This window comes from Pseudorasbora parva, chromosome 6 (assembly GCF_024679245.1).
Source record: "Pseudorasbora parva isolate DD20220531a chromosome 6, ASM2467924v1, whole genome shotgun sequence".
In the NCBI taxonomy this organism is placed as follows: Eukaryota; Metazoa; Chordata; class Actinopteri; order Cypriniformes; family Gobionidae; genus Pseudorasbora; species Pseudorasbora parva.
In genome coordinates this window covers 20319167-20332953 of record NC_090177.1, presented here as the reverse complement: position 1 = coordinate 20332953, position 13787 = coordinate 20319167, and the positions used below count along the sequence as shown (strand labels likewise).

The 13787-nt window shown below is 37.5% G+C and overlaps 1 long non-coding RNA gene across 1 annotated transcript in view; it reads right to left on the bottom strand.

The window, feature by feature from the left end:
- Positions 1 to 12882, bottom strand: part of LOC137078617 (uncharacterized) — a 52520-nt gene extending 39638 nt beyond the window's left edge. The window contains exons 1-3 of the long non-coding RNA XR_010905319.1: positions 12833 to 12882; positions 12447 to 12518; positions 7927 to 7997 (exon numbers count right to left, since the gene is read on the bottom strand). This is a non-coding gene — a long non-coding RNA (uncharacterized lncRNA). The remainder of the gene's footprint in view (positions 1 to 7926; positions 7998 to 12446; positions 12519 to 12832) is intronic.
- Positions 12883 to 13787: the final 905 nt, after the last annotated feature.

Sequence of the window (13787 nt, the reverse complement as noted above, 5' to 3'; positions counted from 1 at the left end):
GGACTCTGTTCAGACCAGTCAAGTTCCTCCAAACCCAAACTCGTACATCCATGTCTTTATAGACCTTTGTGCATGTGCGGAGTAATGGTGGAACAGGAAGGGGCCATCCCCAAACTGTTCCCACAAAGTTAGGAGCATTAAATTGTCCAAAATTTCCAAAGATTTCCTTTCACTGGAACTAAGGGGCCAAGCCCAACCCCTGAAAAACAACCCTCCACCAAACTTTGCACAATACAATCAGGCAAGTGCAGCTCTCTTGGCAACCGCCAACCCCAGACTCATCGATCGGACTGCCAGACAGAGAAGTGTGATTCGGCACTCCAGAGAACATGTCTCCACTGCTCTAGCGTCCAGTGGTGGCGTACTTAGCAGTGTTTCCCATACATAGACTAATTTGTGGCAATGCTCCACAGAATCAACACAGACCACCACATATTGCGTTTCTTGTTATTTTTCGTTATTTTTAGGTTTTGCAATTGAATATATATTTAGACATGATCAAACACTAGATTTCTTAAAGGAAGTGTATGTAACTTGTGGCCAAAACTGGTACTGCAGTGTATCCCCTCTTTGCCTCCCCCATGACTCGAGATTGCCAGATAGGCTGCAGGATCCAGCAGGAACGTTTGTAGCTGCAGCTGTGGTAACTAGAGCAGATCTGGCAACCTGGATGCCCCGAAACACTACTGACTTTGTGATTGGTCAATAGGTGGAGGGTGGAGCTTCAGGCCAAAACACAACATGTCAACATTAACATCAGTTGAGGGCTGCAACAACAACTTTTAAATGACAATATCCTGGCCGGACCACTATTATCAGTGATATAAGTATTTGGAATTAACATGATTTTTTAATGTCTAGTGACATATCAGGGCCATTTTATGATGAATTGAAATATATTTCTTACATACAGTTCATTTCAATGTGACATTTTTAAACGTTAATCCTTGTTAGTCAAAGAAAAGCTTTTATAGACACCAGGCTCATCAAACTGTCCTGTGCTTCATACTTACGTTATTGCGCTACGAAAAACCGCCTCTACAGAATCTACAGCGCGTCTAATCTAGTAGCCTTGCCCGCCGACTCATGGAGGGCTCGTGCTAGCTGGTCAACAACAATAAACAAGATTAAGATATTGCACTATTCCTGGTTGTGGAAGAACACAGTTGTTACATAAGCTTCCTTTGGATCCTAATATTAGGAATGAGTGGTTGAACTTTATTTTTAATGAAGTTCCAGCTCACACGGGGAAGACATGTACGCGTGTTCACTTCAGTTCACTGCGGAATCGTTTGTAAACAAATCTCCGGTCGATGCTGCATTTGGATCCAACAGGAATGGTGCAACACACCGATGTGAGTAAAACGTGTTTTTATATGTGATAGTATTGCATTGTTATAGATCGTTTTGCTTATGTGTACGTGTCTAACAGAAACATACCTTTAGCACATTGGACTCAGACACGTATGGGTCAGGGCTCGCAAAGCCCGGCAGGCAGATGATTCTCATTCCGTTCTTGTTCTGCTATTCTCTCTCTCAAGTTGACATCTGAAGGGCGGCATGTGCAGCGAATGTGTATGTGTGTGTGTGGGGTTCGCGCTTATATCGTCCGATCTTGCGGGCTATGTGTAATACAAAAATAATAGTCCAATCAATCGCGGGTGGATGAAAAATAAATTAATTATTGTGTTTGTTTGATAAAGACGTTTATGAGCCCTGTGATCGAGAAAATCATTCCGGTCGCCGCTTCTTCCTCAATTGCTCCTCTCTCATGTGAACTGAACTGACAGGGGAGCTTAAGCACATTAAATATGCAAATCTTCTCCAATCCTAGCTGTGGGCGTTTACTTCCAAGTCTCTAGTGCGGCACGCCCATCAAAACCCAGCGTTTTGAAGAGTCTCAAAACCAGTGTAGAAAATAGCCTATTACATATTAGTTATGATGTTTTTGAATGTAAAAACCACACAAACATTAGTTGACCTCAGACAACAGTATAAACTTTTTTTTAAAGCCAGTTCATGACACCTTTAAAATAGGGCTAAAAAGGCAAACTTATTTGACCTTATATGTACAGTAGGCTATATACATATGAACTGATACTGAATCAAGATTGAAATCAATATTTGTGTTAATCACCAACACCCCAACCCTAGCCGCCTGCCTGCCCGCCTACCACCACAAATTGGTTTCTAGTCTGTGGGAAACACTGGCATCTAACACTTTGGTGACTTCTGCGCACTGTGTGCATTCAGCATGCGCTGACCCCGCTCTCTGATTTTACATGGTTTCTGTTTTTCACGGTTTCAATTGCTTCCAATTTGTTATAATACTACTAACAGTTGGCCATAGAACATTTAGTAGTGTGGAAATTTCATAAATGGACTTATTGCACAGGTGGCAACCTATCACAGTACCACGCATGAAATACGCACACATTTTATTCTATCTGATTATTTGTTCGTTTGAATCTGTAAAATGACAGAGAGGGAGTCCCACGATGTGATGTGAGCAACATGAAAGTAGCTCAATTTCTAGTTTCCAGATGAGTGGGTTCATATAAGCGTGTTTCCATGGACAACAATAACAATTAGCTAATAACTGACCACTGAATGGTGCGATTGACTAGACAGAATCGTGTAATCCAGAGAGAATTATTAACGCGTAATAATGGTTCTAAATCCCCATGTGCTTCTTTTTCACCCTAAGTGGCTACAGCTCATAACAGGATGTTTGGTGTGAACAATTATGACATTTTTTCCTCTTTAGGTCCCTAAAGTACCTGTATGCCATTAAGTAAAAATTAGTCCAACTACCAGAGAAATACACTGTGGGAAAGTATTATGTTGTGTCAGACCTTTACTTCAACCTTGTCAGCAGGTTCCCTGACCCATCCAGTTCAAAGCACAAAAATAGCTGCTGGTATTGTTGGACTGAGGTCGGATCTCAAGGGCACAGCTCTTATGGAAGGGCTGAGGACTGAAAAATTGGACTGAGTGAGAAGTGATGTTAAAACCTAATGACAGGTCTGCGATTAGGAATCACACTCACTGAACAAGCACTTGGAGGATGTTTCTTCATGTACTCACAAGGACTATATGGGAAGTGAAGCACAAAGTGAGCTTGAAGGAAGTTATGTAAGAAACACACAGCGACTTTATGTTCTGTGCTGTTGGCGGGATCCAAAACAGCTCATGTTCTTGGTTTTTGGGAGTTTGTGACGCTTCACTGCTGTTTCTCACTCCACAGTTGTTCTTTTTGATTTAGTCAAGTAAACATACCAAACTTTTGGTCAGCAGATTTTGCAAAAAGTACCATGTGTTTTTAACAATTAATTATATTTTTAAACTATGGTAAATAGTATATTGATGATAAATATGGAATTTAATAAAAGTGATTTGAAAATATAAAACAAAGAACCATAATGTAAAATTAAGTTAATGCATTAGCTAACATCAACTTACAATGAGCAATATCATTTTAAACCATTTATTGATCTTTGTTAACATTAGTTAGTAAAAATCGAATTGTTTATCCATTGTTTGTTCCTATTAGTTCACCGTACATTAACAAATATTAATAAATATAACTTTGGACTTTAAAATGATTAGTAAATGTTGAAATGACCATTGACTAAGATTAATAAATGATGTAGAAATATTGTTCATTGTTAGTTCATGTTGATTAATAAAACTAACCAAAACAAACATTATTGTTACAAATTATCATTAACAATACTATTACATTATCACAACTAAACTATGTTTTAATTCTGCATTATTTTTAGGTGACTAATGAAAAAATACATTCATGTTTATATGATATGTATTATTTTATATTAAATTCATGTTATTTTTTAGAAATATTTTTTTTGAAATTTTCACTCAAATTAAAATGTTGGCATAAAAAAATATTTTTCACTTGTAGATTCCACTGTATAACCACAGAAAGGATGGTTTCCATGTACGTACATAAAATATTCATCATCTCAACCTGCAACAAGGTCTGTTTGTGTGAACAACCTCTATATTCTTATGAACACTCAATCTTTCTCAACAGAATGTTGATACAGACCAAATAACCATGAGTTGTCCCTCTCTGTAGATTTGTTATTCCTTATGAACAGATATAATATATCAGATATCCTTGTCTTCATGCATTTTCACAGCAGTAAGCCTGTTGTCATGGGAACATGAAGACGTACACAGGAGAATGTTTCCTCCTTGTTCCAATGTCTTTATCCAACAAGATATAGAGTCACTCATCCATGCATGGTGTGAATATTAACACTGATGTGAAGAGCTCCTCATAAATTTTTCATACTATGAATTGCCTAACAATCACATAGAGAGAGCAGACAAAAAATCTGATGTGAAATGCCACCTGCTGGCATTGCTCATTCCATTGTATTCATTATAAACACACGGTATTCTGATCATGCGGTCAAACAATATAGGTTCAACTCAGAAACTCTAGTTTATCTAAACAGGGCTAGATGACATTTATATGTCCAGGCTACACAGGTCATGGCATTTAAGTGTAAGTCTTTCAGCCTGACCTATTTCTGTTTAAGCCAAGTCTGACACACACTGACATAGACACAACAGACAGAAAACACACACACACACACATGCAAAGCAAAGTGTATGGAGCGAATTTGATGGAACAAATGTGAGATAATGAGACTTTTCAGGTGACTGGTGTTGCCTAAAACCAACAGTTCCACAGATATAGCGGACTTGTTTACAGTTCCATCGATACAGCTCCACAGGCCATCTCTCCCATCCTCTGCACGACTCATTAGGCTAAAGGCCTTGCTAATGGTGGCCATGTAATTGGAGTCATAAATAAGGCAGCCCAATCCAGACATGTATCACCAGACAACCAAAAAAGGAATGCCTGCAGCTGATGAAAGAAGCCATATTAACCAATACCAAACCCAGGCCACAAAAAGACATTCATCCTGTTACTATCATTGAAATGAGAAGACTTTTTTTTTTAACTTGTTTTGATAATCTCAATTAATCTCAATGATTCTAAAAAATAATCACGATTACTAATAATGAAAAGAGTCATGCAGCATTCTATTTAGATGTAGAAGTCTACAGTTACATCAGACGGTTCAATTCACATCATGTTTTTGCAGTGCTCTCAACATATATAATAAGAAAAATGTAAAAGAGTTTGTGCAGAGTAGGTGCTTTCACAATTACCACTGTTCAAGAAATTTCCATAGGAGAAATCCACCATTTTAATGGAAATCTGTGTGATTGGAATTTCCAAATTTCGCAATGGATTCAGTTGGTCGTGCGTATTTGACCTCCCTTCTGAGAAAGAAGTATACTGCAAGTTCATTAAGTCAAGTTCAGTAATACATTTTCAAGTATATTTTAAGTATACTTTATGTAGTGAGTATACTAATATCAATGTACTGGTAATCTTGTAAGTAGACTATTTCAATACTGCTTGCCTTGGGACTAAATTGGCCCACTTTTTAGTATATAAAGTATACGTTTAAGTAAACTATAAGTGTAACAGTAGTAAACTTTAAGAGCACAACTACCTTTCTCATTTGTACTGCATCTGTACTAAAAGATAACTTATAAAGTAGTTTACTATTTTAATACTTGTAGTATTTTTTTTTTAAATATAAAAGTACACTTTGAACTGTACTCTCAGTAAACTACTAGTTTAGTTTTATACTGTTTTTTTTTAAGTGTACATAGCATCACACATTTAGGTAGGCCTATTCTTTTTTTATACTTGAAATATACCAATAATGGTAAACCCAGCTCATGTTCCTTAGTTGGTGAACAATCCAACGCTTGGCGAATTCTGCATCACAATGATAGGAACTCTTTCCATTTAAAAAAAAAAAAAAAAAACAGATCAGATTCAGAATGATGATCATACATAGAGGGAGTAGGTCAAGTCTATCAATTCCCCCAAAACTTCAAAGTCCTATAGCCCACCCCGGTTGATATTTCATTTGGTAACATTAGGCAGTGGATTTATATGCAGTTTAATGATTGATAGTCACATTGTTTTATTTTGTCAATTGTTTCAGCTAATTCTTCACTTGTGTTTTGATCTGGAAATTCTGTATTCTGTAAATACAGTAACAGTGAAAGCATGGGAAGCCAGGAAATTCAGTCAGTGGCAGGATAAGAGTAAAGTAGATTTGAATTTGGCCTACACAAAAATTCAGACATATCTGTTAATAAGACTATATGTAAAACTATATGAAAATTAATAATAATTAAAAAAAAATAATAATTAAAAAACAATTATTGTACAGCCACTGTAGTGAGATGGACTTTGTAGCGACGTCTTTAGTGCCTTTTAGGGGTCTTGTGAGTGGGTCAGTGGAAATGTACTAAATGCCAATGGAGGCCTCTCTGAAGCCTTTCTCAGCCATCAGCTTTCAACAGAAATATCTTCATTTGTGTTCCGAAGATGAACGAAGGTGTTACGGGTGTCCAACGACATGAGGGTGAGTAATTAATGAAATAATTTTCATTTTTGGGTGAACTAACCCTTTAAAGGAAGTGTATGTAAGTGTATGGCCAAATCTGGTACTGCAATCACTTTCCCCTCTCCCCTCCCCCTAATTTGAGGTTGCCAGATAGGCTGGATCCAGCAGGACCCAGCAGGAACGTTTGTAGCTGCAGCTGTGGAAACTAGAGCAGACCCAGATGCCGAAACACTACTGACTTTGTGATTGGTAGAGGGTGGAGCTTCAGCGATAAATGAGCTGATGAGCTCTTGTGATGAGCGCTGAGGTAATCGCGACTACACTCGCGGCATACATTCACAATGCGAGTTCAGTCTGGCGCGTTTCAGTTCATGCGTTTGCAAGCTTAACTTTCATAGAAATTAATTTGAGAAGTTAAAAGACTTACATTGCTCATCATAGTTCAGTTTAAATAAGTGCCTGTAGCTGCCAGCTGAGCTCTGAGTGTGATCTCCCATCCCCCATGCGCGAGTTCAAAACTGGCGGAAAAGGCTCCTACTACTGTCTGTAGTCTTTAGCCTTTGGCCAAACATTCTTCCTAGGAGGAATTTTTCCAGAAATAAAATGCATAAATCTCTTGTCTCAGGGGGATATGAGGGGGGAAAGCACAATCATTTGAATATACTCCAGGGTTTCTACTGATACAAAGCCATATGCTAATCGCTGAAGTAACCCTTTAATGTCTAGTGACATTATCAGGGCCATTTTATGATTAATTGAAATACATTTCTTATATACAGTTCCTTTAATTATTTTTTTAAATATAACTTAATCAAACGATTGAGTACATGTATAGTCCAAATATACTTAAACCTATCAGTCAGTTTAAGTCAAGTATACTGTGCAATTTTAAGTAAATTACTGAGAAGAACATAAAAAGTAGAATGAAAGATTGTTTAGTTTAAAAGAAGTATACTAATAGTACACTTGAAAACATATTTTTTTGTAAGGGCTGTTGAAGAGACAGGCAGCTTTATACATTGCTACTCTATTGACAATTGTCACACATGGCTCCAGTAGAAGCACAATGAAGGAAAACAACTGAGCATGCAAGATACCACAGCAATAATAATCACCAAACAACCACATCAAACATAAATGAGGCCTAAACATGAACAGAAGGAACAGGCTACGTTCAGACTGTCAGTCCAAATCAGATTTTTGTGCATTTCCAATCCGATCAGACCAGATTTAGAAAGTGTGAACAACAATAATCTTGAGCTACATTCATAAGTTGTTTAAAATCCTATTCAAATCACCTTTCTGGAAATCTGATCACTCTGATCGTATTTCGTATGGTTAATGATTATGGAAAACGCAAAAATAAGAAACATGCTGAAAGTTGCTGCAGAAACAATGTTGTGATGTTGCAAAGTGCTGGACAAGCAGAAAATGACAATATAGCGTCTCATACCAGCCCTATGGTTCTGCCACTGCCTCAGAAGATGACACAGTAGTTCAGCTTGGCGGCTACACATATCCATGCTGTAAATAAGACAACAATGAATGAGAACACAGGCAAACAGGAACATTTCACCAATGTGACCACACTTTAACCGATTAGAAATTAGTTAAAAGTTTTTAGAACACAAAGAAAGTGTCTGGACAGCTTCAGTGATTATTTTATTTGAATAATAATTAAAAAACAAATATTGCTGCTAAGAGGACCATTCAGTAATTATTTTAATTTTATTTGAATAATAATTTTAAAAAAATATTGCTGCTAAGAGGACCAATGTGTACTTGACTTTTTAGTCACTGTCTTGATCTAATGATGTGTAAAAATACAATACACTAATTTAGAAATGTTCTCGCTTATTTTGGATGCATAGCTAACATTATCTAATGTTTCAAATTCATATATATCAAGAGAATTTTCAAGAGAACAAGAAAATATCAGGATAAATATATCAGTTTACAGTTTACATTAAACTTAATATCAGTTGAAGGTGCTGGAAATCTGTGACCAGTAACCATGCTATATTGGGGACATCTCATTGCGTTCATCAGAACAAAGAAACTCATACAGGTTTGGAACAACATGAGGGTAAGTAAATGATGAAAAAAATGTCCTTTTTGAGTGAACTATCCCTTTAAGCAGTATGTTTCAGCTTCACTCAAAGAATTGTTTCGTGAGAGTCATTCGTTTGGTTGGACAATCATTAGTAAAACTTGCAGGTATGGCCCTGTAGTGTTGCAGCTGCCGTTCAAGAAGCATAAACACTGTTGGAGTGTTTTAGTATGTTGTTCTATCTGTATTACCAAATGCACGTGACTAGTGAATGTAGCGAGTACCGAATGTAGTGAGTGTCGACCCGAGTCTCATTCACTATTTTTTAAGTCAATGTATGAGACTGGATCTGAAACTATTTTTTGGTTCCTAGGCCCACTGTTAGATAAAGATAGTGCATCATGTTAATGCCTGCAAAGGTGTGGTGGGATGAAAAGAAGAAGAACAATAGATTAAAAGACAAAGAAAGAGACAGTCGAAGAGAGAGAAACAGCAAGTATGTCTGAGTGCAGATCTTATAATTAAAGAGCACCGTGAGAGGGGAGGGGGGCACATGGAGCTCTGTGGAGAGGACAAGAGCAAAATGTGCACAAATGCCAATGCCAGAATCTTGTAAAAGCACTGATCTTCCAGGTAAGACTCAATAAGAAAGGTAAGAAAGTTTGAAACACACTGTTGATTGATTTACATTGATTACATTTCTGGAAAAAATTCCTTTCCAAAAAACAGTAGAGATGCACGTGTTTGCATTTTATCACCTTAAATGCATTCTGGGTTTATTGCAATGTTTTCCTGCCCATCACAACCCCCACCCTTCTCATGCAGGCAGATGGATAATGACATGAGTGAAATTGCCCAGGGAAATAGACATGACAGACCAAATCACAGAACATAATTCTGCTTCAAATGTTATATGCACCATTTCACACCATTTCAAAATTACGAGAATAAACCTAACTGGTCTAATTTTATTTTTTCATTATTTAGAGGCAAGGATTACAGACATTAATAAGCAAATATATTTATATTATATATTTTTATAAATATGTATTCATTAATATTTTTTATGATCTTTGTTTTGGAAAACAACTCATGCAATGCTACTGTATCAATCTCAGAATATCAACTAACCCAAAAGGAACATCTTCGCAAAGATGGGAATAGAAGGAGATTCTACAGGCAAAGACAAAGAGCTCTTCTGGCATGAGGAGCAACAATTTTTGTCAAGAGGAAAGCCTGGCTCGGCCAGATGGGCCGGGCCGTGAGATGGAAGAGCAGCAGATGTCCAACAAAGCTTCAGCATGGCACTCACGCCACTGCAGAGCCTCATGGTCCAGCCTGCACATGGGCATCACACACCTGAGCCACTCCAGCCCTTCAGCTCTCACTGAGGACTAATGGCATAAATGGAAATGAAAAGCTATTTTTGTTTTAAGTATTACTGTTATAGCTTATAAAATAAGGTCCAGACAATTTATTTTAAAGCCCTTCCTGTTACTGACATAAAAATAAGAGGGGCTTGTAACACTAAGGAATAATTCTATAGATCCAAATGATGGAAAATAGCCATCCATGTGTCACTTCTGGGAGAGAAAAAAGAAAACAGAGAAAAAGTTCTTGTGTTGGACTCATGGAACAACAAGCATCCAAATTTTTGCATTACAGTGTTAAAAAAATACAACTGTTCACTGTTAGCTCAGGTCCATAAAATGATAGAACTTATTTTATCTTTTTTGACTTTTGATTTCAATAATGTATCAGTAAATGTTGAAATGAAATAAAATTAATACATGCGTTAGAATTTTTTTTTTTAGTTCATGTTAAATAATATAGTAAACTAATATTGTAGCCACAATACATAATTTTTCGCCCCTAGAGGTCGCTTATTCAAAACCAAGGTGTCACTTGAATAAGCTAAGCAATATTTAATTTATTTATTTAAATGTTGAGATATTTTCTAAGAAATCTCAAAGGCATCAGATGTGGGCCTCCATGTCCATACTATACAGGTCCTTCTCAAAACATTTGCATATTGTGATAAAGTTAATTATTTTCCATAATGTAATGATAAAAATTAAACTTTCATATATTTTAGATTCATTGCACTCCGACTGAAATATTTCAGGTCTTTTATTGTTTTAATACTGATGATTTTTACAGCTCATGAAAACCCAAAATTCTTCAATCTCAAAAAATTAGCATATCATGAAAAGGTTCTCTAAACGAGCTATTTACCTAATCATCTGAATCAACAAATTAACTCTAAACACCTGCAAAAGATTCCTGAGGCTTTTAAAAACTCCCAGCCTGGTTCATTACTCAAAACCGCAATCATGGGTAAGACTGCCGACCCGACCCTGTCCAGAAGGCCATCATTGACAACCTCAAGGGAGGGTAAGACACAGAAAGAAATTTCTGAACGAATAGGCTGTTCCCAGAGTGCTGTATCAAGGCACCTCAGTGGGAAGTCTGTGGGAAGGAAAAAGTGTGGCAAAAAAAAACGCAGAGAAGAGGTGACCGGACCCTGAGGAAGATTGTGGAGAAAGACCGATTCCAGACCTTGGGGGACCTGCGGAAGCAGTGCACTGAGTCTGGAGTAGAAACATCCAGAGCCACCGTGCACAGGCGTGTGCAGGAAATGGACTACAGGTGCCGCATTCCCCAGGTCAAGCCACTTTTGGGCAGCACTGGACTGTTGCTCAGTGGTCCAAAGTACTTCTTTCGGATGAAAGCAAATGTTGCATGCCATTCGGAAATCAAGGTGTCAGAGTCTGGAGGAAGACTGGAGAGAAGGAAATGCCAAAATCCCTGAAGTCCAGTGTCAAGTACCCACAGTCAGTGATGGTCTGGGGTGCCATGTCAGCTGCTGGTGTTGGTCCACTGTGTTTTATCAAGGGAAGGGTCAATGCATCTAGCTATCAGGAGATTTTGGAGCACTTCATGCTTCCATCTGCTGAAAAGCTTTATGGAGATGAAGATTTCGTTTTTCAGCACGACCTGGCACCTGCTCACAGTGCCAAAACCACTGGTAAATGGTTTACTGACCATGGTATTACTGCGCTCAATTGGCCTGCCAACTCTCCTGACCTGAACCCCATAGAGAATCTGTAGGATATTGTGAAGAGAAAGTTGAGAGACGCAAGACCCAACACTCTGGATGAGCTTAAGGCCGCTATCGAAGCATCCTGGGCCTCCATAACACCTCAGCAGTGCCACAGGCTGATCGCCTCCATGCCACGCCACATTGAAGCAGTCATTTCTGCAAAAGGATTCCCGACCAAGTGAAGGTTGACTTTTTTTTGTATTAAAAACACTTTTCTTTTATTGGTCGGATGAAATATGCTAATTTTGAGAATTCTGGGTTTTCATGAGCTGTATGACAAAATCATCAGTATTAAAACAATAAAAGACCTGATTTTATCATTACATGGAAAATAATGAACTTTATCACAATATGCTATTTTTTTAGAAGGACCTGTATATGAGTACAGGGCAGTTTTTTCAGGGGGCCCAGAATTTCCTAGCTACAGTCCTGCTAACAATTTATCTTAAATAAATGAATAAATAGGAAATGACCTCCCTTCGCAGCCTTTGTGCTTGGTTAACCTGGTCAGGACCCAAGTGTCCATTCCAGAGAGTGGGTCAGGGCACCATTGTACTATTGTAGACCTTAAAGCAGATGGGAATTCAGTGCATTGCTCAAAGGCCTGCTGGCATAATCTGAGGAAATGCCCTGAGTCACATTTCACTTCAACATGGGTTTTCCAAGAGCAGTGTTTATTGCACCACCCATCACTGGCTGCATTTTTGCCAAAAAAACCTCGAGATTTAAAAATATTGCGTGCAAGATAACGAAATGTTTAAGTCTTAACTTAAGGCATGATATGATAATTAAAATTATTATGGAATAAAAAAAATGTTACCTTAACTTTTATTGTTGTCTTTTGGTAGACAAATTAGCCAACGTTGACAGGAGGATGCAATCCCACTATCCTCTGAAATCACACAAAATTAATGATAATATGAACCAGACATGTTCTTAAAAGGTTTGTCTATCCACGTGTTTTGAGCAGCAAATTATTGACTGCAGGGAGTATTAGTTATTGGTATGGTTTAATACGGTGTCCTGTTCTGTGTGTTAAGCAGACCTGGCTCACTACGACGGAAATAGGCCTTTGTTTGATACACTTTCTGGAAGGCGAAAAATGTAATACATTTGCCATGGTTGAGGTACTTATGTTACCATAATGAAGTTAAGATGTTAATTTTAAGAATGATAACACGATAATAACTACAACAAAAACACTACCTCAGAACCGCGTGTACGCTGCAGTTGTTCAAGTCAAAACCAGGGTCAAAACATTGCTTTGCGAGTTTAGGGAAGCGGCGCCCTCTGCTGAGCATCTCAGATCACTGCATTTGAGGTGCAACGCCATTTGAGTTGCATTTACGGCATCGCTGATGTCAAGGCCATTTTTCCCCCAGGTATATTTCTTTGCTAATTTAACTTGCTAGGTCTACAAGTAATATAGGGGGGACTTGGACAAGTAGTCATGAACTATATCCAGTTTTTCTCAGGGTGGGTTTAAAAACAAAGTCTAGGCTACAAAAAATAGAACTATTCCATCATTATTGCCTAGAAAAAAAAAAGCTACAGTTCATTGTTTTGTGATACAGAACAACAAAAATAGCAGGACATGTTGTCACAATAGAAAACTGTTTTTATGGCTTTAAGTATTGTGTAATTTAACTAATTATTCTTATTATGACTTTTTCAGCCATGCAGTCACAACAAATAAATTCAGTTGGATTGTCACATTTCCCCAGTCATCTCAATGGCAAAAAGTGTCCCAATCAACCTGAATTTACCATCCTTTTACTTATAAGCAATTATTACTAATATCAATGTATTTTTTAACATACCTTTAATATACTAAAGCTTTAATGTTATAATTATTAGATGTAGCACAACACAAGATGTGCTATCATGATAAAGGTAATGTTAAGGGTCTTTTAAGTAGAAAAAAATTAATTCATTATTCATGACAGCTTAAATTCATGGCAGGTTATCCTGAGCAGGTCATATTTACAAAACAGTGGAGCACTCTCATATCGCCATTACAGAGATAAACTGGCAAGAGGCAACCTTGAAAAGGTAAATCTGACATTCAACACAACAACAACAAAACAACAACCCTGTAACAGAACAGAATCCCTTTATTCAAGTATGAAAATGTAAAGCACATTTTATTTGTAGCATACAA